General features: G+C 41.1%; 1 protein-coding gene and 1 pseudogene across 1 annotated transcript in view; one reads left to right on the top strand and one right to left on the bottom strand.

The window, feature by feature from the left end:
* Positions 1 to 23,745, top strand: part of LOC110579709 (guanine nucleotide-binding protein G(q) subunit alpha) — a 199,315-nt gene that overhangs the window by 79,303 nt on the left and 96,267 nt on the right. The window lies entirely within an intron of this gene.
* LOC110579710 lies at positions 21,467 to 21,845 on the bottom strand (annotated as a pseudogene).

Genomic DNA, 23,745 nt, shown 5'->3' with positions numbered 1-23,745 from the left:
ATTTTGAAATCATTTGAGTTTTAAAAACTGCACATTTAATGTAGACCTCATCTGTTCACTCACTGCCATGAAAGATTAGGAAATTAGAAAACATTTATATCCTACCTCTCCACCTACCTTTCAAAATGTGATGGTTATAGTATTGTTTTTACATTGTCAAGATGAATACTGTCTACAGTATGTTCTGTAAACATAAATTCCACTTGTAATTTTAGTCATGGGCTTAATAGAGATAGGATTTACCACTAGTTCTTTTCTCAAGTTGACTGAATTTAAGCCTCTAATAGTTTGTTTTTAGTATTTCAAGACGGCTTGATGGGTACAGTATTCCCTGCCGTCTTGTAGGTTGAGAACCTCTGTTGAGTTCTTGCCTTACTTGAGAGACATCACTCTAGGACCTTCTGTCATTGCTAATTATTATGGAGAAGAGGGAGAGCAAGAAGATTTTTTTCCCATTGAACCTGGCTTGAATTTTCTGCCTACAGGTTTGGTGTGCCATTTAAAAAAAGAAACGAAACAAATTATTTCAGACAGACCAACATTGCCTAAACAGTTGTGTCTGCTCTAGGGAATATACCTGAGCATGTCCACATTTTTAGACACGGAAGCTCACTGGTAAGAAAAAAGAAATCCTGGGACGCCTGGGTGGCTCAGTTGGTTAAGCTTCTGCCTTTAGCTCAGGTCGTGATCCCAGGGTCCTGGGATCGAGTCCCGCTTCCGGCTCCCTGCTCAGCGGGGAGTCTGCTTCTCCCTCTCCCTCTGCTGCTCCCCCTGCTTGTGCTCTCTCTCTGTCAAATAAATAAATAAAATCTTAAAAAAAGAGAGAAAAGAAATCCTGCCACTTTCATATCCCATCCCCTAATTTCAAGAATTTGACAAAGTTGTTTAGTCATGGAACACTGAAAGGATATTGGATTTTCTTGGGAGTCAGAGAGCTTTGACAGATCCAGGGGACCTCTGATCATGCAGGTCATGAAATGAGGGTAACTAAAGGGAAAATACAGGAAGAGATTTCCAGGCCTAATTCTTATTCCATCTGATGGATTCCATCTAATCCCTCATCTTCTACCATAGTTCCTCAAATGTAGCTGCTTAGGTTGGTTATTTGGGCCACGAGTTTACAATACTGAATGTTCCGATCTCAGGGTGATTTTTTTCTTTCTTTCTTTTATTTCTTAATACCTTAAAGTCATCCTATCAGGAAGCCTATTTTGCAGTGACTTTTGGAAGCATTCCCACTATACCAATAACCTAGAATTACTATCTTCAGCTTCTTTAAATTGTATAGACAAGTAACTTTCGCTCATGTCTCCATTATTAGTGTATCGTTACGATGCAGCCATTCTGGAGCCTCACTGGGTTGAATCTGGACTCTGACACTTACAAGCTTGAGTGAGTTTGGGCAAGTTAATTGACAATTTCCCCTACACCCCCCAATAAATGGGGCTAAGAATAGTACCTACCTTCTGTACTTGTGAAGACCAAGTGAGTACTGTATTTAAACTGTGTAGCACTGTACCTGCCTAGCACACAATAAGTGCTCAGAAATAACCGTATTTACGTCCTTTCTGTGGTTTTATGTAATTTTATACTCCTTAAAACTTTTCTCTACTTTAGTTCAAAAATGGCACTGTGAAAGTCCTATTCCTATCCAAGGATTTTAAATCATTAGATTTAAAATATTAGATTTTATCTCCTCACTAGCTGCTTCTGGTCTGAAAAGTCAGTAGTGAGTGTGTAAACATGTTGCTTGTTTTTGTTTTCAGTGGAGTGTTTCCTCTTCACAAGCGAAAAAAGAATTACATTACCCAATAATGTGTTATCTCGGTGATCCGAAGTTGGAAACTCCAGTAACCAATACCGTGACAGAACTTGCCTATGTCGTTCTCTTAAAACTCAGTTCGAGGACCTGCAAATAGATCTGCATTATCCCCATCCCCCTCCTGGATTTCTTTTTTTTTAAAAAGGCAGATTGGAGGTAGGGCAAGGGTTTATGGCCATTCCAAAGCTGTTCCTAGTACCGAATCTCAGAAGTCACTATCTTTCCAAGACCTGCAGATGTCTCCTTGTCCTGCCTGCATCCATGCCAGCAATCAGGTTAAACAAATGTGGGCCAGGCTTTGTTCTCAAAGTAAGGTTTGCAATTCTTTCTAAAATCAACCAGAGTTGCCGAATGTGGTGCATTAGATGTGGCTAATAATGGAGATCTCCACAGTGTTCTGTTTAAAAAAAAAAAAAAAAGTAGGTGGAGTCATAGTATACTTGAAAGAACAGTTTGTAATTTTAAAAAATTCTTTAATTTAAATTTTCTTTATTTAAAAAAATGATCCAAGCTATGGAATCTTAACTGTAGTTGACTTAAAGGTATAAAATCGTATATGCTGAAAATCACAAACCGTAAACAAATAAATAAAAAAGCAACATGCCACTGTTGTTTAACAGTTCCTAAGGTATGTCGTAATATTTCAGTAGCCAGTGTGTCCTGAAATAGTTGTAAACTGCGGGGGACCCAGGATGAAGAAGTGGGGAATAATATAACTGAGCTCCCTCCATCAAGCTCACCTGCTATGCATTTGAGGCCTAAGACGAAAATCTCAAACTGCTCTCACTAGTTCAGCAGTGGAACAATACAATAAATGTGGGGTTGGAGAGTGACACTAAGTCATCCTCGTGCAAGTATTATTACTTACTTATTCTCCGTTTTAACACTGTGAGAATTTTGACACTCACTTTCAAAAACTGATACCATTCATTGATACCCACTACCTAAGTTCTAAATGTTTTATTACGTATTTTAAAAATACTTCCCTCTATGTTAAAGAAAAAAAAAACAAAAAACCTCAACACCATTTGCCATGTGGTTTTCATTTTATCAGACTCTAGGAATTTTGGAAACTGTCTTTGCCTAGATGTTGGAAGAAAATATTTTTCCTACAACAGCCAAGTCTTTCATACTTTAACTATTGGATCAGCCTCTCCCTGTGCGGAGCCTCTTTCTACAAAAGAAAGAGTGGCAACTGTAGAATTTCCGTAAAACGTTTGCAATTTGCCTTATTGAGCAAACTGCCTGCCTAGCAAGAGAATGCAGGATTAAAAATAGGTGGATGTAGGACCAGACTCACTGCCTAAAGAGGAAGTGGAGTTGCTCGCCTCCCTGCTCTCCAAAACCATTGCTAATGTCCCTTGAGAGACATTCTCCGAAGAACTTCTCAGTGTCCGGTTTTTCTTCAGCAGGAGCATCTGAGGAGGTGGACACTATAAACGTGAAGCCCAGGATATACATTTATCTTTTCAGGAACGGTTTCATGTCTGTGCATGGCCAAGCACAGAGGTATGAACCAGAAAACTCTAGAAAGCCACGAGTGGCTTTTACCACATGCCCTGGGGAATCGTCAGCCTGAAGTGGCTGGGTACCAGCCCACTGGTCCTTTACTTTGTACCTGTGATTCAGATGGGTACCAGAAGCAGCGAGATTCCAAACCGACTAAGGGAGCCCCCTTAGGGAACTGAACCACAGTCGCCCAGGGGAGAGACGTAGTGCTACCCCTGAGGGAAGGTGTGGCTAGGCAGATGATATTTAAAATATAAAATAGGGCACCTGGGTGGCTCAGTTGGTTAAGCGACTGCCTTCGGCTCAGGTCATGATCCTGGAGTCCCGGGATCGAGTCCTGCATCGGGCTCCCTGCTTGGCAGGGAGTCTGCTTCTCCCTCTCCCACTCCCCCCTCTTGTGCTCTCTCTCTCTCTCAAATAAAAAAAAAAAATATATATATATATAATAAAGCAAGAACTGCACGAGACAGTATATAACTAACTGTTCAATTGTGTGGCTACTCCGGGCTGTGAATGCTACTCAGAAGCAAAGAAGAGGAATATTTATGGGCTGGTACATAAAGGGTGCTGGAATATAAAAGGCACCTACTGGTGCCTTTCCTGCAGGCCTGCCCTGTCGGAGCCGTGCCTTCCTGTGAGTGGACACTGTGTGCCTGGCCAGGGGCATGTGGATGGACTTTCAGTTCCCACTGCCCCCTTGACATAGGGCCTTGTGCCGTGAATAACCTGACAGCTATCCAAGGTGACCATGCTCCCTCAGCTTCCTTCCCAGCATAGCACAGATTTCAGCGTGGGACCCGTTGCCCAGCTCCCAAGGATCTGCATGTATTCCTGACACGTACATCTGGGAGATCCCATTTCATTGAACCCTTCTTTGCCCCCCTTCCTCTCCAGGTGCCTACCTTTTTTTTATTTGTCTTCATAATTGTCTCTCTAACTATTAGCCTCTATGTGTCTCCTAAGTCCCCATCACAGTGTTGTGCACAAAGTAGGTGATTAGATATTAACCAGAGTATTTCACACATCACACCTTGTGGAGGGATTATGTCAGAGGAGAAACAGTAGAGAAAGACTGGGAAATGTGGATGCTTTTAACCTTATTAAGGAGGGGGATAAGTGATACCTGTTATCATACACCCAGGATTACGTGTTCGGAGATTTCCTTGGTGCTTTTCTAAATATGTATTTCCATATTAACTTTTGTTCGGAGATTTCCTTGGTGCTTTTCTAAATATGTATTTCCATATTAACTTTAAGGATGCTGTGGTTTCTCACCTACCCAGGGAGCATGTTTTGTTACCATATCCTTGGATTCCAGGCATCACGTGCCAAATCCTCTTGCAGATGTGCCATATCCCTTTCTTCCCACACCCTCACGCAGCACCCAGAGTAGCGTGGATAGTTCTGCAGAGCTCAATAGCTAGTCTGTATCATAACTTACAACCAAATAAGTGTGAATAATTGGAGCAAGGGCTTTGCTCTTGGACATCTGTGTTCAAGGAAAAATAAGATGTTTTGGTAGGTGAAGCCTAGCCTGGATTTACTTTGTTCCTTTTCCAGCTCCTCTGCACCGTGAATTAGCAAGCAGGGAACAAAAGACACTTCCAGTAAAATGAGCAGGACAGTTGTATGTGGTGGACACTGCATGGAGAACATTAAGAAGCATGAGATTTTTGTCTTCTTAAAGTTCAAGTTTTTTTTTTTAAAGATTTTATTTATTTGAGAGAGAGGGAGAGAACACAAGCAGGGGGAGGGGCAGAGGGACAAGCAGATTCCCCGCTGAGCAGGGAGCCTGGTGTGGGGCTCGATCCCAGGACCCTGAGATCATGACCTGAGCTGAAGGCAGACACGTAACTGACTGAGGCACCCAGGTGCCCCTAAAGTTCAAGTTTTTGTGCGGCGCCTGGGTGGCTTAGTTGGTTAAGCAACCAACTCTTGATACCGGCTCAGGTCATGATTCCAGGGTCCTGGGATTGATCGAACCCCACATCGGGGTCCTCGCTCAGCGCAGAGTCTGTTTGAGGTTTCTCTCCTTCTCCCTCTGCCCCTCCCCTCACTCTTGCACTCTCTCTACGTCTCTAAAAATAAATAAATAAATCTTTTTAAAAAATTCAAATTTTTGTATCCCATATTGAAAAATAAGCAGTGGGATGGCGTGGGCAGGGGCGGGGGGAGTGCTCTAAATGCTGCCTGGGGTGTGGGATGGGTTTAAATTTCTGCAAAGGATGTCTTTGACCTACATGTGCTATATCCTCAGTTACCCAGAGCAGAGGCACCTCAGGTGAGAGAAGCACGTGATCCTGAGCCAGGGGAGGACTCTTCTGCTAGTTAATGCGTTCTGAGAGGCAAGCTGGGGACCGCAGTTGCATACATCTAGTTTAGGTCACACGAGACCCTAACAGTGTAAGGAAACCAGAGGGGAGGTATATGAATACATCGAAATGTTCATGAAGGGTTGTTGCCGATAGCTAATCCGTTTCCTTAAAGATTGGCTTTTAAGAGTCAGATTTCCATCTGACTCAGCATAAACAGTGTTTCTGTGATCGTGTAAGGTGTGATTTCTATATAACAGTTTCCCTTATATCACACGAGCATTTTTATAGTCACAGTAATATTAGGATCAAGATGGTTAGTGATTCTAGCAACTAAACCAAATATTAATACATGGAGTGTGAAACAGATAATTCTAATACATCGAAAGTGGGTGTCTTTGGGGCTCAGAACACTGTCTCATAGTTTCCCACTGTACTATATTTGGCAGAGGCTTTTTATAATTCGCTAATACTAATTAATAATTTTTCCACTTCCCAGTGGCTGACCATTGCAGATCTGGTATCAGAACATACTATCAATTAGAAGAATGGTGATTTTATGTTGCATTAGTGGAAGTGGGTCTTCCTGATAGACTGCTGAGAAGTTAGAGTTTTTTTTTTTTTAACCAAAAAATGGTTGGCTTTTGTTAACAGCATCTCTTAAGCATCCCCATAAAAAACCATAGTATGAGACCCTGGGACAATCAAAATATGAGGAACCCCAGGTTCACTGAACTGGTGAAATGTATACTTGGCTGCTTAATCTCCAAACCAATCTTTAGCAGAGTTCCAGAAGTTTCTTCACAGCTCACTCTCAAGGACAGAATTCCTAATTTTTCCCTCTCTTTCCTCTTGCCCAGACCAACCCAAGGTAACCAACATCTACATTGTGCAGTGCAAGCTGCTTCTGTCCTCACTACACATCTCTGATTTTGGAATGGCTGACTGAATACACAGGGTCTTTACCAAACAAGAGTGTGGCCCAGACTTTGTGGAACCTGCACTCAATTGATAAAAATTATTTTGGTTTCTATTGACATCGTGCTTGATAAAATTTTTGAATCCTCTGTGATATAAAACACTTAATGATTTTTTAAAAATTTGATTAATTCTATGTGACAGTCCTTCGGTAGTCTGGTTCTGAATTTGGTTTAATTCATTACTTAATTTTAATGTCTCATAAAAAGACACCACACTAGCTACGTGGCTGTAAATGGAACTGTGTCATTGGTTGTGCTTTCTAAATCATCGTGCTCATTTTCAATCCCACTGACCACCTTTGAAAAGATTTCTTAGGAAATTTTGCTAATAAATTTCCATCTTCACTGATACCGGTCAGCTGTTCTTTCAAACTAATGGAAAGGTGTTACGTTACATTATGCATTTTTAACAAATGGGTTTAAAACCTTACTGAAACTCTTTTCTCCGAAATGTTTTTCCCCCAACTGTATGAAATTTATACATAACATGGTTTTTTTCTAGTGTCACATCTTACATTGGCTATAACAGTAGAATCCCATCCCAGTGAAAACATTCCCAAATCCCCATTTGCAAAACGCACTTTCCACAGCACACATTTCCTAGCAATTTCTCTCTCATTCACTGTTAAAATGCTGTTTGGCCTTGAAGAGATAGATTAAATATGTTTATTTTTACAAAAGCACCAGCCAAATAGGTGGCTCCTTCAGCCCCTCGTCCTGACAAAAGAAAGGTCAGCGTATTTGGAACGATTGTCGTTTTGTAAAAGAAAATGTGCAACTCATCCTTAAGTTAGACAGTTTTCTAAGTAGTTTGCCATCACATAATTGGGAAACCTCTGGTGGCTCAAAATATTTCCTGATTATCCCCCTTCTCATTATGAAGTGTTGTCAGAATTCTAATCTTTAAGATAATAGAATCTGTAAATTACCTAACTGGAGACACATTAATGGAGATATTTCGCGACACACTGAAAGTGAACGGAGGTGTAGGGGCTGCTCAGGACTCCTGGTCTCACCGCACACGGTCCTCTGAGAGGTGCAGGTGCTATTGTGATTCCGTATATTAAATACAGTCAGACTTAATAGCTTGGGTTTTGTTTTTGTTTTTGTTTTTTGATGAAGTCCATAGGTTTTGATAGTTTCTTTCTGCACCCTGTGGGTGGTTGGTTATGTGCCCCCTACTCTGAAGAGCATGGTTTCCACCGGTGTTCCTCAACTCGGGCTATACATTAGACCACTTGGGGCGGGGGGGGCAGGGTTTAAAAACCTTGGCCGCTTCCCAGGCCAATTAAGTCAGAATCTCCAAGGGTGGGACACAGACTGGAGTATTTTTTTAAAGCTCCCCAGGTGATTCTCATGTTCAGCCAAATACTAATACTTAGTAAGAGGATTATGTCAGCTCTCCCTGCTGTCCTGCTCTTCATCCTCCTGGACTCTCAAGGCTGCTGGAGTGCCACAAGTTGCATCTGAATCCAGAGGGACCTCAAGCTCCTAGGTGGGACTGTCATTGCTATTGCATGTCGCAGGGAGTTGTATTGTGAACAAAAAATAGCACTCTCCTCATCTGTAAAACTAAGACAGTAGTGCGGTCTGTTCTTGGCCTCAAAGGCTTCATTTATTGAATAAAGCAGGGAACATAGCATGATTTGGGCTCTTCATAGCAAAATGAACTAATGTTATTGTAGAGAAGCCAGGAGTTATATAGAATGACTCCCTCAGCGGCACCTGGGTGGCTCAGTCAGTTGAGCATCTGCCTTTGGCTCGGGTCATAATCCTGGGGTCCTGGGATCAAGCCCCGCAGCGGGCTCCTTGCTCAGTGGGGAGCCCGCTTCTCCCTCTCCCTCTGGCAGTCTCTCATGCTCTCTCTCTTTCTCTCTCTCTCAAATTAAATACAATCTTAAAAAAAAAAATGACTCCCCCAAAAGATCAAAAGATGCTGAGTTAGAAGTATGAGCATGAGTGGAATAAAAAAATATGTATTGTTGATAGCCCTGGTGGTAATTTCTCTTTTTTCTTTTCTTTTCTTTTCTCTCTTTCCTGCCAGCTTTGTAAGCAGTCCTGCACTATTAGATAAGAATAACTTTTGAGTAAAATTAACATATTTATGACTCAAAGATATTACTTACAGGCCAAGTTGGTGTTCAGACCCTACCCTTTGCTAACACTGTACAGTGTTAAAATCTTTTCAATTATGTTATAGCTGTTTCCCCAAGTTCTTTTGAGTGACCCCAGCAGCCCTGGTCCTACCCTGGGACATTTATGGCCACTTTGTGGTCCATCAGCTAAAAGGTTGTTGTAAGACATGGCAAGAAAAGTTCAGAGCCCTGCTTTGTTCTGTTTGATCTATGCCCAGGCCATACAGCTGGGCAAATGTTTTAATTTCAGCCCAGGTTAGGTCTGAATGTGTAATCATAAGGGCAAGGTATCTCTAACAGTCTCTCGTCCAGTAGTTCAGCTACAGAAGTCAAGGTTAAGAGAACAGTCCAAGATCATACCAGAGGCCGCAGCCAGACCTCCCAACATTGGCAGGTCTGCTTCCTCTGTCCAGTGCTGGTCATTATTTCTTCTTATCCTCGGTCTTCTCAGATCGTATTTCTGGACAAATATATCAGAATGAAGACAGTTCAGTTCCATTGTAGAAATACGTATTAAGTAGCCCTAGCATCCGTGCTAGAAGGTAAGAAAGAGTAGGCAATTCCTGTCCTCAGGTAATTTACAACATTGTTGGAAATTCTCTGTGCACAAATGTGGAACAGTTACAAAGCAGTGCCGGCCAAGTGCATAGCTTGGTGTCCCCTGAGTGTCTTACGAAGTCTCTAAATGCCCCAAGAAGGTAATCATTAGGAAAGGTTTAAATGAGAAGATGGATTGGATTCTTGGAAGACTGAGGGCCCAACACACATCTTTTCTTTCCCAGATCTGTATGTTAGCTTTTTAATTAAGGGCTGATACTCCTGGTGACTAATGATTTTCTTCCTAAATGCAAGACTCCAGTGTTAGGTTGTTTCACTCGGGTTGTTTCTGTTTGAAATTTTGAATATATTGCTTGAAGGTTTCCCTTCCTACCAAGTTTTTTTTTTTATTTCTATATAATCCATCCTTTTAAAATCTGATATTAATGAGTGGAAAATAAAAGCATAAGTAATCTGGTCATTAACCCAGATAAATGATTTCGCAGTTTCTGTCTTTAGGTGCACCACTGTTTTTGTTTTTTTTTTTTTAGATTTTTTATTTTATTATTTATTTGAGAGAGAGAATGAGACAGAGAGCATGAGAGAGGGGAGCGTCAGAGGGAGAAGCAGACTCCCTGCCGAGCAGGGAGCCCGATGCCGGACTCGATCCTGGGACTCCAGGATCATGACCTGAGCTGAAGGCAGCCGCTTAACCGACTGAGCCACCCAGGCGCCCCTACACCACTGTTTTTAACCTTAATCCTCCACTGACTCCTTCTACTGCCTCTTCTTTTTGTTTTCTTTCCCCACAGTGTTCTGCCTTAGGCTAAAAGAAATGAATTTCTTCCTTTACCTCCTTTTCCTAGCAAGAGATCGTTTTAATCAAAGATGTTGAAACTCTAGAAAGGCTCCTTCCCCCAACACCAAGTAAAGGGAATTTTTAAATATTTTATTTTATTTAAAGATTTTATTTATTTGTCAGAGAGAGAACACGAGCAGGGCGAGTGGGAGAGGGAGAAGCAGACCCCCCGCTGAGCAGGGACCCCCCCCCCCCCCCGATGTGGGGCTCGATCCCAGGACCCTGGGATCATGACCTGAACCGAAGGCAGACGCTTAACCAACTGAGCCACCCAGGTGTCCTGGGAATTTTAAAAAATATTTTAAATCTATGTGGATGGTGCCGATAGATGCTGTAGATGGGAAGAGAGTGGTCATCTTGTATTGTCCACAAGCACAGAAGAGGTTAGGGGAAGATTATCTTCCTTCTGAGAGTCAGTCTATATAGGTTCCTTGGAGTGAGGATCCAAATGGTATGAGAGATGGACTGTAGCCCAGACGACACAGTAAAAAGGAAGTAGGTCCTAAACTTAGAAATTACATGAGAGCTTTTCAAAAATAGATATATAGCTAAGAACACATAAAAGAAGCAATATGCATTTTTATCTTCCTGAAAAAGCAATGCAAATTGCAAAGACCTTTTGAGTTATATTAAGATGGATTTGATTTGGTTTTATTTCATGACCCATGCTACATCTCCAACCACTTTAACTTTTCACAGGAAGCTTATCAGAATTTAACGGGAAGAGTGCATCTGGATATATAATATTTGGTGAAATCTTCATGCACATCTATTTGGGTGTCTTAGAAAAGGTTTTTGTCAGGTTGTGCTCTTTGTGTGTTTTGAAAACTCACATTGAGATGAATGCAGTATAATGAGTTTTGGGCTTACCTGTGGAGAAAAAAAAATTTCTTATATGTTAACTAAAGGCAACATGCTTTAGTTGGAAAAACAATTGTAACTATATAATAATCCCCAGTGGTCACTATAATGATTGTATATAATCCATCATTTAAGTCAGAGTGTAAAACAGCATGTCCTTAGGATATAAAGCTGATAATGCTCTATAGTATGTTGGTAGGAACCATAGCAGTTATTCTGAAATTTTCAGAACAGATTCTCAAAACTTGAAACCTCCAAAAGACTTGTTTCACTGAATCCAAAAAAACAAACAAACAAAAACTAGGTGAGGCTATTCCACCATCATTCCCCTTGGATCCTACCTGAAGTACAAATGAAAGGTTGCTTCTGTTTATTGAGCCATTAGTATGTGCGTGTTACTCCACTGTGTTATGAATAGTATTACATTTAAGCTTTATAACAATGCCGTGATGACCTTATGACAACCCCACTTTAAGGATAAGAAATTGAGGGTTGGAAAGGCCCTAACGCAAGTCAGTGGGAGCATGGGAGAACTCAGTATTTGCCTCCAAAGCCACAGGCTCTTGGCCACTGTGCATTACACCTCGATATAGTCCCGACAGCCCCTAATAACCCAAACCATGTGGTACCATTCCATTCCTAACGCATGCCCTGGTCCCCTCCGCTAGACCCGCATGGATTGGAACTCATAACAAGAGCACTCCAAGTTCAGTGTAACCACAGCTCTAGGGAACACATTAAGGGGCCGGTAAGGGGAAAACATTGGAAGAGCCCAGGTGCACAACCTTTTTAATGGATCGTGATGAGGAAACCAAGTAAATGCCCACTGGTGGGAGTTGGATTCAGTGTCATTCTTGCTTCCTCTTATGCAGAGTATGCAAGCCTCCTTATCATACACAGAATAGGAGCATCACACAAGCTCTGCAGGGGGTGAGGGGTGGGCGTGAAGTCACATTACTTCAGGGCCACCTAGGTAATGGGAAGATGACCGAGTGCTAGTCTTCGCCACAACATAATTACTTTGGGCATTATGGGAAATAAAATATTCTTCACTTCCATAAAGAATTATGCTCTCTCCTATTATTCTTGACTGTAGGATGGGGTAGATGGTAGCCTACCTGGCTATAGCCTCTTGTCCTCTTGGAACATGGGCTGTGTTGGGCCATCTCCTCCAGTGTCTCACGAGAGGTAGGAAAGGTGCTTGTTTGTTTAATGGAAGGCTCTTGATTTTAGATGTCGGCCCCTTTAAAAAAAAAACTGTGCTAGAGAAGGAAGTTTGCAGTTCATCCACTTACTTCGAGTGTTCTTGATTCCCCCAGCCTGCGTCTTCACATACGTGGGCTGATCCAAAGTCCTGGTTTGCTGGAGGTACTTGCAGGTTACATCTGTTGCTCAAGTTTCTCACCAGTTTAGTTTTTATTCCAGTTTCTCAGTTTTTGTTTTTGTTTTTGTTTTTTTTAGTTTCTCAGTTTTTAAATGAAGCATTCTTCTTAAGATAAACCAGGATGGGTTTGATAGATTTTCCCTTTGTATTCCCAGATTCTGTTCATGCAGTTGAACAGAATTCTCACTTCAACACTTGGTGAAATCCGAAAGATGTTCCAGCTTTTCCCCAAATCCTTCCAGATGCGGTGTCCCTGCATCTCCCTTTGAGAGACAGCATGTGGGCACTGAGTGCTAAAATGGAGTAGGCTTGGGCAAGAGTGAGTTGGGACAGCCAACTCCTTCCAGTCAGTAGGGTGTCAGAGAAGGATGTGGTGCTTTTACCTTTACCTTCTGTTGGTTGTGAGTAGCTAATCATGCTGTGCACTGGTCTGTAAGCTGTAAGGTCCACTGAGATACCAGACCTTCAGTGAGCAGTGTTAGTGGGAAATTATGTTAGATATAATTGAAGTATATGGAAAGTCAAGGCCAGGCTGTCTTGCCATGGTGGTCTGAGAGCATTTGCTTCGATGGTGTTATCATTTATTGTTTGGTGGAAATCTGTTAACTCTTTGTTTTATTGTTGGCTAATGCTTTTATCTTGCAATAAATCTTTTTGGCCGTAATAAGCTTTAAAAAAAACCTGAAAGCGTATGTTTAACAAAAAATTAAATACTGAATTTTTGTTTCTCAAGGAAGTTAACACCAATGTGTAACTTGTACAAAATCGTTTGTTAATATTTAGCATCCACCACGTTTACCATAATGATATGAGCAACCACACAAAATTCAAAAGACACAGATCTGCTGAGAAAGTATCAGTGTCTACTTCTAAAATGAGCTGTTATTTTCAGAATATTGTACCCAAAATAACATTTTAGCATGGACAGCTGCAGAAAATGCATTTTTATATTACTCTGTGAAGCATGACTTTTCACTTAGATCAAGTGATCCATGTTAATTTAGCTCATTTTTTTTTATTCCAAGTTTTCTTATGCATGTACAAAAAAAAATGAAGCAGTAGCTATGACTCTGTGAACTCCCTTAGCAGAAGAAAATCTTTGCAAACAATTATGGTTTGATTTTTCCCCCCCTTTAATTCAGGGAATCAAGGTGAAGCTTTTGAAAGTTCATTCTGATAAAGAGAAATATCTATCGTTATTTTGAATAATATGGTAAATGCTTTTGCTTCTTTAAAAATTGTTGAAAGTATTTAGTGATAAGGATATGAATATAGTTTTAGTGATAGTGAAAGTATTTAGTGATAAGGATATGAATAGTTTCTGATAGAGCACAGTATCGTAGTAAGACATTTATTAAACTGAGAAGCCTATGGAGAGAATGTGCTTGGAATTAGTTATGACTCACAAATAAGTCATGTTTGTGCCCAAACAAGCTGTGATAATCTACCAATAATGAGTTTTGTCTCCTGAAGTATGGTAGAATACTGTGGTAGAATAATATTCTACACTAATACAAAAAGATAGTTCTGTGGAAATATTTGAACTGAAATATTTACATATTTGCAGTTGAAAAATAATAGAATTAAGAGTACCTTCCATGTAGCAGAATTTGTTCTGGGCTTTCCAGCTATTTTGGCCCCCAAAAGGGAGAATATTTCTGAATTAAAAATATTAAGGTCTAAAAAAAAAATTAAAGTCTATAAAGAAGGACCCAATTTGAAAATGTTAACAATCTCAAATTTATTAACCTAAAACAGCCCGTGCAATTTTGGAAAATATGGCAGGCAATTTTATGAAATAGTTTATTATATAATGTATCCATATTGAAAAATATAATCTTCTGAAAAATGTCAGGGACATGATGTTAGAACAGACATGGCTAAGAATATGACTAAAATGCATGAATGTACCAAGAAAAGCCCTTCTGCTCATTTTCTTTTACTTCAATCTACATGGATACATAAAGATTTTATTTTTTAGAAAGAATTTTATATTTGAAGACAGTTTAATAATACCAATGTAGGAAAGCTGATTTGTGGGTCAATAAATAAATATTTCAAAGCTATACACAATTGACTATTTTCATACTCAAAAGTATCATGTGTAGGGGCACCTGGGTGGCTCAGTCGTCAAGCGTCTGCCTTCGGCTCAGGTCATGATCCCAGGGTCCTGGGATCGAGCCCCGCATCGGGCTCCCTGCTCCACGGGAAGCCTGCTTCTCCCTCTCCCACTCCCCCTCCTTGTGTTCCCTCTCTCACTGTGTCTCTCTGTCAAATAAATAAAACCTTTAAAAAAAAAAAAGTATCATGTGTAGACTATAAACTATCATACTCTCACTAGAAAGTTACCAGTTTCGCAACACTTGTCCAAGTAGCTTTTTACATTTGATTCTTATCCATAATCTTCCTGAAATTTGGGTTCTTACTCAAAGTGACAAATTATATAACTTAATATTTAACCACCACCTCCCCCCCGCAAATACCTAATGAGATGTGACTTCTCTTATTTCCATTCCCTTCTTCCTACTCAGGTTCTAAATGTGTCATTACTTTCTTTCATTGCACAAGTAGGCAGCATTGCTGTGGTTTCTTTTTACCTTCTTACTATTGGAACGGTTTCTTGCTGAGTTAAAGGGGCATGGAAACAAGTGTTCTAAAAGGCTCCCTTCCTTCTGCGAGATCCTGGGATGGTGAGCCTTTCCGTTCTCCTAAGCACACATTCTGAAGCTACAGAGGGCAGGTTTCACAGTGGATGTCCCAGAAAGATAACACGCGCTGGGCAGGATTCTGGAATTGCCGGGAGCATCTGGGAATGCTTCGTTAAGGAGCTTGTTCTTTTAATTTTTTTTTTTCCAGTGTTGTTCAAGAGTCTACCAAGCCAGGCAGGGAAATCTTCTTTATCTGTTCCTCCTGTTTTGAAACAAAATAAGATCTCAACCCTGCAGCAGCATGGTCCTCTAGTTAATAAGATTGTAGGAGCACAGACATTGCAGAGGGCTAAAATGATTAGATTTCTTCTGAGACATAATAGCAGGAAATGAGCCACAGGCATAATGTGATCTCAAAAATGAAGATGATGCGAATCTCTAAAGTAGGCATTTACCTATTATTCCAGAACAGGGGAGAATCAGTCCATTGGTTGTTTTGCTTGTATAAAACCAATCCCTGTCTGTTTGTTGGAAGCCTCAGTCTCTACCCCGTTTCTCAGAATGTGATCCGTGAGAACACCAGTCCCATCACCTGACCTGAGGGGGACGAAGCTACCACAGTCAGGGAGGTTTGGGAAGCACAGTAGTATCTCCAAGCCTAGCCTGTGCTCATGGATTCTGAGCACCGTTACCTTATCTATTTTTAAGATTTTATTTATCTATTTATTCGACAGAGAGAGAGTGAGGGAGAGCACGAACACAAGCAGGGAGAATGGGAGAGGGGGAAGCGACTCCCCGCTGAGCAGGGAGCCCAACGCGGGGCTCGATCCCAGGACCCTGGGATCATGACCTGAGCCGAAGGCAGACGCTTAATGGACTGAGCCACTCAGGCATCCCTAATTCTAGTATTTTTTTTTAATTTTTTTTTTAAGATTTTATTTATTTATTTGAGAGAGAGAATGAGATAGAGAGAGTATGAGAGGGGGGAGGGTCAGAGGGAGAAGCAGACTCCCTGCCGAGCAGGGAGCTCGATGCGGGACTCGATCCCAGGACCCCGGGATCATGACCTGAGCCGAAGGCAGACGCTTAACGACTGAGCCACTCAGGCGCCTGCACCATTACCTTATTAACAGCTCTGAGTTCTGTGGTATAGACATCTGTTTAACTCTTTATAGTCCTCATTGTCTACAGTAATGTGACTTTGATCTTAGAATCCAGTTTTCAAATAAACAGCCATTAAAATCCAGAGTAACTAATGCTCCTTAGATTTTCTTTGAAAGCAGCCTTATAGGCATACCTCATTATTTTGATAAATATGCATATCTTTAAAAGAATCTCCCTTTCTAATTTCTTCTTCATCACTGTGACTTTGTATGAACTCTTGGAAAATAAGCTGTTTTTTTGTAGTAGTCATAAGGTGTGTGTGGATACGCACACACATTTATACTGTGACATTACCATCGTAATCATGAAGTAGCATTTCAGCCATGCACGATTTTTATATGGCATCCCAAGATTTTACAGAGCTGAGAGCAAGATTCTTTGTAATGGAACCATGTAATTAGTCAACATATTCTTGGGAGCTACTTCATATAGATTATGTCATGTTGCATCAAGCATCTGACCTACAGTGTCATTGATATTGATAATCATGACATGGCAGACAGACATGAAAAAGGGAAATGATAAGCAGAAAACTAAACACAAGAATATTTACATGGAATTTTGGTGATAGAGCCAAGAAAGAGATTGAGTCCTTTAAAAAAAGAATATTTTTTGGGCGCCTGGGTGGCTCAGTTGGTTAAGCGACTGCCTTCGGCTCAGGTCATGATCCTGGAGTCCCAGGATCGAGTCCCGCATTGGGCTCCCTGCTCGGCAGGGAGTCTGCTTCTCCCTCTGACCCTGCCCCCTCTCATGCTCTCTCTCTCTCTCATTCTCTCTCTCAAATAAATTTAAAAAAAAATTTTTTTTAAAGATTTATTTATTTGAGAGAGAGAGAGTGGGCGCATGAGCGGGAGGGGCAGAGGGAGAGGGAGAGAGAATCTCAGGCAGACTCCCTGCTGAGTGCAGAGCCTGACTCAAGGCTCGATCCCACAACCCTGAGATCATGACCTGAGCCAAAACCAGAGTTGGATGCTCAACTGACTACGCCATCCAGGCGCCCCAAGAAAAAGAATATTTTAAACAATTAAAGGGGCACCTGGATCACTCAGTCAGTTAAGGGTCTGCCTTCGGCTCAGGTCATGATCCCAGGGTCCTAGGATCGACTCTGCATTGGGCTCTCTGCTCATCGGGGAGTCTGCTTCACCCTCTCCCTCTGCCTGCCGCTCCCCCTGACTGTACTCTCTCTCTCTCTGTCAAATAAATAAGATCTTAAAAAAAAAAACCAAGAAGGAGATTTCCTCCACCAAGAAGGAATTCAATGTATTTTAGAAGAAGCAGATATAGCCAGTAGTGAAGCAAAACCAGAGAGAGAAATATATTTCCAGCAAATGTGTTTTGGAAAAGGCAGTCTGCCTTATAGTCTTTGATTGCCTTGGTGAACACCATAATAGAGACTAAAAATAAAAATCTAATGATAGAAAAACAAGTTTAATAATGGGATAATAAATCAAATTTGTATAGTCTTAATGAAAGCAGAGTAGTATGTGACAGTTAATAAGCTTATGTGGTATTTCGTTAATCAGAACATTTTAGTTCACATAGATTCTCTGCTTTATCGGTGTCAAGTGCATTGCCTGATACACAACAGGTAAATATTTGCTGAAATAATTAATATTTATTAATGGTATTTTTGAGAGGCCACAGTATTTCATAGTAATTATAGTGCTTGTTTTAGGCGTTTTACTTTTCTTACCAGTCCGTCAGTGAATTCTTTTCCCCATCTTCTAGATGGGGCACTTGAGATTCAGGAAGTTTGAGTGACCTGCCTAAAGACACAGGGCTGGTGTGTGAGAGTAAAGAATGAAGCCTGGTTTGGTCTCACGCTATCGTTCAGATTCTTCCTCCTCCTCCTCTGGTTCTCTGGATTACCCAGTGAAGGTTCAGTCATCTCCATATGATCCCCGGCTGAAGAGGGACGTGGGCGCTTTAGCAAAGGAGAATCTGTGGATTCCTAGCTCTGAAAGATTCCACACACAGGATTTATAATCTTTGTCAGGGACTTCAAAAGCCCATGTCATGTAGTAATTTGTAATTTTGCTGAGCAATGAGTTGAATCCTAAGTGTGGAGAGGCTCTTCTGTGGGAGTGAGTCACTTTGCCACGTGAACCCAGCGGGCAGGAGCTCAGTGTGACATTGCTGTTCTTTGTCATTTATGCAGTAATGGTCATAAAAAGATGTATCAACAACAACTGTCGCCCTGTGTCTAATGCACCTTAATGAAGGTCAACTGTTGAAGTTGGGATGAAGTCAGAGAAGGCTAAGTGGTCTAAGGAATGAGAGTCCCCGTACACATTTTCTGTAGGAGATTTTATGCTGAGGGGTGTTTGCCAATTTGAGGACTCAGAGATCCAGTGTCCAGTGTGACCTACAGAATGTTATTTCCCATTTGAGCAAATTAAGGCTTGGGTGACTTGCCCAACGTCGCAGAAGCTAGTAGGTGGGTGTACCGTGGTTTATGATTTCTGTGCTGTTTTTCCTTTTCTTTTGTTTTTTCAGTAACTGGTAGCGTTAGGCATTGGGTTCTGCCTTTAAGAGTTTTCTGTGCATTCTGTCCTTTAACCCTCTAAGGTCAGTGGTATTTGTACCCTCATTTGACAGATTGGGAACTAGAGGTTTAGAAATGTTAAATAGCTTGCCTGAGGTCCCCTTTGTTCCTGCTGGGTGAAGATGGGTTTACAACAGAGCAATCCCATCCCAGAGTCCCTTATTTTAACTCTCTATTTCCTTAGACCAGAAAAAAATAAAAAAAAAAGCAGGGGACCCCCCCCCCCCCCCGCCCAGTTTATTTAGGAGTTTGCAGTGGTTTTGTTCGTTTTGTTTTGTTTTGGGTTTTTCTTTTTTTTTTTTTAAGAGTCAAATGTGAAAATGGAAAAAGCACCAAGGAAAAACAAGAATGAGAAGATGTGAGCCTTGGTTCAGAATTAAAAGACTCCGACAGTGGTTTAGACTCTTTAATTCAGAGGGCCTCTGTGTGTGTCGGGCACCCTTTTAAACAGAGCAGCCCCTAATGAGCTACTGAATGTTTGTGTCTGAGAACTTCCACAAATGTGGAAGTCACCATTTGGTTTTCTCCTTCAGGATTGTAGGAACCGGAATAGGTGTGACATTCCAGCCAAAGCCACCCCAAGCTGTGTTAATGAGTTTTTAAAAATCTTTCCAAAGTGATTATAAGATCCTTTTTATTTCGTGGGAAGGCTTGGCCTTTTGTGGGCAGGGTAAGACCCACCATGGTGGGGACTCAGTTCCTCCCCTTTGCTGAAGTGACCATGGAAATATCAACACGTCCAATATTTACCTGAATTTTATGGCAGCCAGATGGTGAAAATAAGACATTACCACATTGGCACATCTTGTGGTTTCCATGCGCTCTTTCCCTCGAATTCTGCCAGAGTTCCTAAGAGTAGCTACTTGGTCTTCACAGTGTTCCTCTAAGACTTGCCTCCAGCTTGGTAAGAATTGTGAAAGTGAGCATTCATCATTAAGTATTTCCATGCAGTGTGTTCAGCTGTAACTTAAAGTGAAATAGAATTGTGCTTTTCATTCTGTTTATTTGATTAACTCATACCTGCTTTGCTTTTCTATATACAGTGTTTAAAAGAAAAACAATAGTCAGCTGTAATTGTTATTTATATTATCAGAAATGAATTCTTGGGGGCCTGGGTGGCTCAATTGATTAAGCATCTGCCTTCGACTCAGGTCATGACCCCAGAGTCCTGGGATCTAGCCCGCATTGGGCTCCCTGCTCAGCGGGGTCTGCTTCTCCCTCTCCCACTCCCCCTGCTTGTGCTCCCTCTCTCAGATAAATAAATAAAATCTTCAAAAAAAAAAACAAAAGGGAAATGAATTCTTTCCTTTTCATCAGAGTTAGGCTTTTTTCATGAATAATTATTTAATTTTACATAATTACTTGTGATTTTCACTATTGTTCACATTGGACATTTGGACAAATAGAAAAAAACAAATAGAGTTCCTACTCTCACATATAAAAGAATATTCTTTCCACATACAGAATACTTTTTATGAAAAAATTGAGAGGATTTACTTTTCATTGGGGACATTTATAGAGGCAATTTTAAAATTCTAACTGTATTTTGTAAAATGCTATCATACTTTTAAATAACTTACAGAACTTCAGGGAACGTTCTTACATAAATGCAAATTACAGTTGATTATATTTGGATGTCATTTTCCAAAACAGCAAGGATGGAATTAAACAATGAAGGCTGAGAGGCAGTAAAAGTGACTTAGAAGTTCTGCCCTGGGTGAAAACCAAGCACTGACCTGTGTTTTCTGAGAGCGATATTCTTGCAAAGATGGTGGAGTTTGCCTTCTGAGTTAGGGTTCATAGCTGAGATTAGTATTGCATCTTTCCCTGTGGAGGTTAATTTGAATTAATAGCATGAAACTTCCTCACTAGACTGGTTTTTCCACAGTTAACCGAAAGTGCCATGTTTACTTTGTCCACTAAGGCTTGGTTCATCTACTCTTGCTCCCTAGAAGCATCATGCATCTTCACCTCCACCTGCCAGCTAAATCTTTCTCTCTGACACCCTGTTTGATCTCCTGTGTCTGTACTGAATTCTACTTGCTCAGTCCCCATGTAGCATTACTCACATACAGATTTACTAATATTTGCCTAAAACGTTTTGTCAGGCGCTGGTTGGAAATAGTGAGATCTTGTTTCAGTAAATGGTATGACATGCTCCTTGGTGTTCTATGCATTGTAGATGCATTTACTTTGTGTTTACAATCATACTGCTTATGCTTAGATGAGTCCTTAAGTGATTTGGTCTAATCGCATCATCTTATAGACAAGGAAAATGAAGTTCTAAAAAAGTAATGTACTTTCTCCTAAGTAATGGCCAGTTAGTGTCATGGGTTAAGCCAGGACTGGAAGTTAGATGTCCTGGTTGCAAGTTTAGAACAATTTCTACTCTTCCTTCCTCGTATCCTTCATCCAACAAATATTTATTGAGCCTCTCCAAAGTGGCAGGCACTCTGCTAGGCCCTGAGCAATGTTGAGCCTGTCTTAGAAGTTGTACTATGAATGTGGAGGAAGATACTAATGGGTATCACACACATAGATGTGCACCGTTTACTCTGATAAGTGCTGCTAAGGATTGTGTAGTCATGAGAGTGGTAATGGGTGGAAGATTTCCTTGGGAAACTGACTTTGACTTGTGGGACTTGGCATTATGTTTCTGTATACTTTTTTTTTTTTTGGCAGTTTTATACCTTTATTTGACAATCAGCGATTAGTTCTCATCCACATTAACTGTCTGTAGATTTTTGAAAGTGGTGACAGGCACATAGGTAACCAGTGTGTAAGAGCTTGTTTGGTGAATCTTCATCCTCATTACGTTTTCTGGACAACCGCACACGGATATGGTATGGAACATTCCTTATTCCTTTGGCCCAGAAAGCTTTGTTGAGCCTGCTGTAAATGCGTACATCTGGAGTTCCCATCTCCTTCGTGGCAAATTTCCAGATCTCTTTGAGTGCCCGAGGGGCACGCTTCTTGAAACCCACTCCATGGATGCGCTTGCGAATATTGATGGTGTATTCTCTGGTCACTACCTCATTGATGGCAGAACAGCCCTTCTTCTCGCCACCCTTCTTCATGGGAGCCATTCTGCCAGGCCCTGGTTGGAAAGTCTGTATACTTTTTAAGTGCAATTAAATTAGGCAAGTATTTGTTATGTGGGCCCCAAAAGAAATCAGAGTCCGTAAGCTCCAGCCCCTTCCTCACTGTATAGACTAGAAGGGGGATAAGTCAAGACGTAACTGTTAACGTAAAGCAAAATATAGAAGTTCCATGGTGCAAAGGATGCAAAGATAACTTTTTTTGGAGGGGAAGAAAATCAGGAATAACTTCCTGTGAGAGGTGGCGTATGATACAGCTCTGGAGCAAAAGATAAAGGAGGTGCAGAGAGGAAGAGGGAAGGCATTCCAGTTGTAAGTAAAAGCAAGCAGAGATAGACCAAGAGAGGAAATTACAGGAGTTTTCTGGCAATAGAAGTCGTCTCATTTTATAGCAGCAGGCTCTTGGTGGAAAGTTACAACTATACACTGTTGAGAATGTTGTCTTTATTTAAATGCCCGTACAGTCAACTGCAATTAAGGATGGAAATGCAAATAGTCCGTCTTGTTCCTACTCCTGGAGCACATAATCCTGTGCTTTGTTTGGTTGCTATCTATGTGAACTGTTTCCCCCATGCCCTGCAGGAACGCTGTCTAGTTCTCTAATTGCTGTATCACCTAGCATTTCATTGGGGTCCAATAAACATTTAATCATAATAGTGAAAAGTGTCTGCTATGTTGAAGCTGTTTTCTCTGGCAGAAGCCAACTTCTCTAGACACAGAAACAGGACTCCTTCCAAATGACATGACTGACCCAGGGTAGTAAGTATCAAATGCATTGTGGAAATAGTACCTACACTAACCTATGTTGCCATGTCGTTTTTACCCTGTTCAGAGTGAGGTCCCAACCATTTCTTCCTATGGATCGTATAATCATTTGTCTAAATATTATTGTGGGAAAGGACTGAAAATTACCTACTCCTTAGCATGTGTTCGCCAGTAGCCAGCTACTGTATTCCAGCTTGTGCAGGACAGTGTTGCTGGTCAAGCTCATCGGGGAAGCAAATGGAAAAGAATCTTTTAGAACGTATGTTGCAAATGAATGGCTCCTGATCTAGCTCAGGCACAGATATGTTTTATTTATCTTTTATAGGGTTGCCAAGATCTAAAATAAGGGATAATTCATAGGAAAACCTAGATTTTTTTTGGCTTCCTTGAAAAATTGGAAGATCTGGCAACAATGGGCCTACCTTTGCCAATGGCGGCAATTGGTTGTAGCTAAGCAGCAGCTGTGGTCTTTGATTAGGGAACATGTTTGTCAATGTGCTGCAGTCCCCATTACTCCCTATTGCCTGTATCCGGCCCATGTTAGTCATTTTCGTGGCTTTCTGGCCCTTAAGACATCTGCTTTGGAATGATTGTTGCCTCTGTGAGCCTCTTCTCTTTAGCTTCCCATAACAATTCTTGGCCAGCAAGGCAATTAATTATGATCAGAACAGCGAGCATCTGTGTGCTTTGTAGTTTGCATTGGTTCTCAAACTTTTGCATGCATCGGAATCTTAAAACAGGTTGCTGAGCCTTACTTCCAGAGTTTCTGATGCACAGAGTTTGAGGACCAGAGGATTTGCATTTCTCTCAAATTCCCATGTAATGCTGCCTTTTGAGAATCACCAAGCTACAGTACTGTAATACAATACAAAGCAACCTGAGGCTGGTGGGGCGGTATGTTCCCCACCAGAAATAATATTTGGAAAGAGTAAGCAATTTACCTAGGGTTATAAGAAGAAGTAGAGTCAGATTCAAAACCTTGTCTTTAGAGTATATCCAGCAGGTGTAGACCCCTGCTCTGTACCCTGGTGCTTCCCATATCCACAGAATCCTCTAGAAAACCGTGTTATAAAGACGTAGCCATAGGGACTCTAATTTAGGATTATGTCAAGGATGTGATCATTGT

Source organism: Neomonachus schauinslandi, chromosome 13 (genome assembly GCF_002201575.2).
Source record: "Neomonachus schauinslandi chromosome 13, ASM220157v2, whole genome shotgun sequence".
Taxonomy (NCBI): Eukaryota; Metazoa; Chordata; class Mammalia; order Carnivora; family Phocidae; genus Neomonachus; species Neomonachus schauinslandi.
This window is presented reverse-complemented; position numbering and strand designations above follow the sequence as displayed.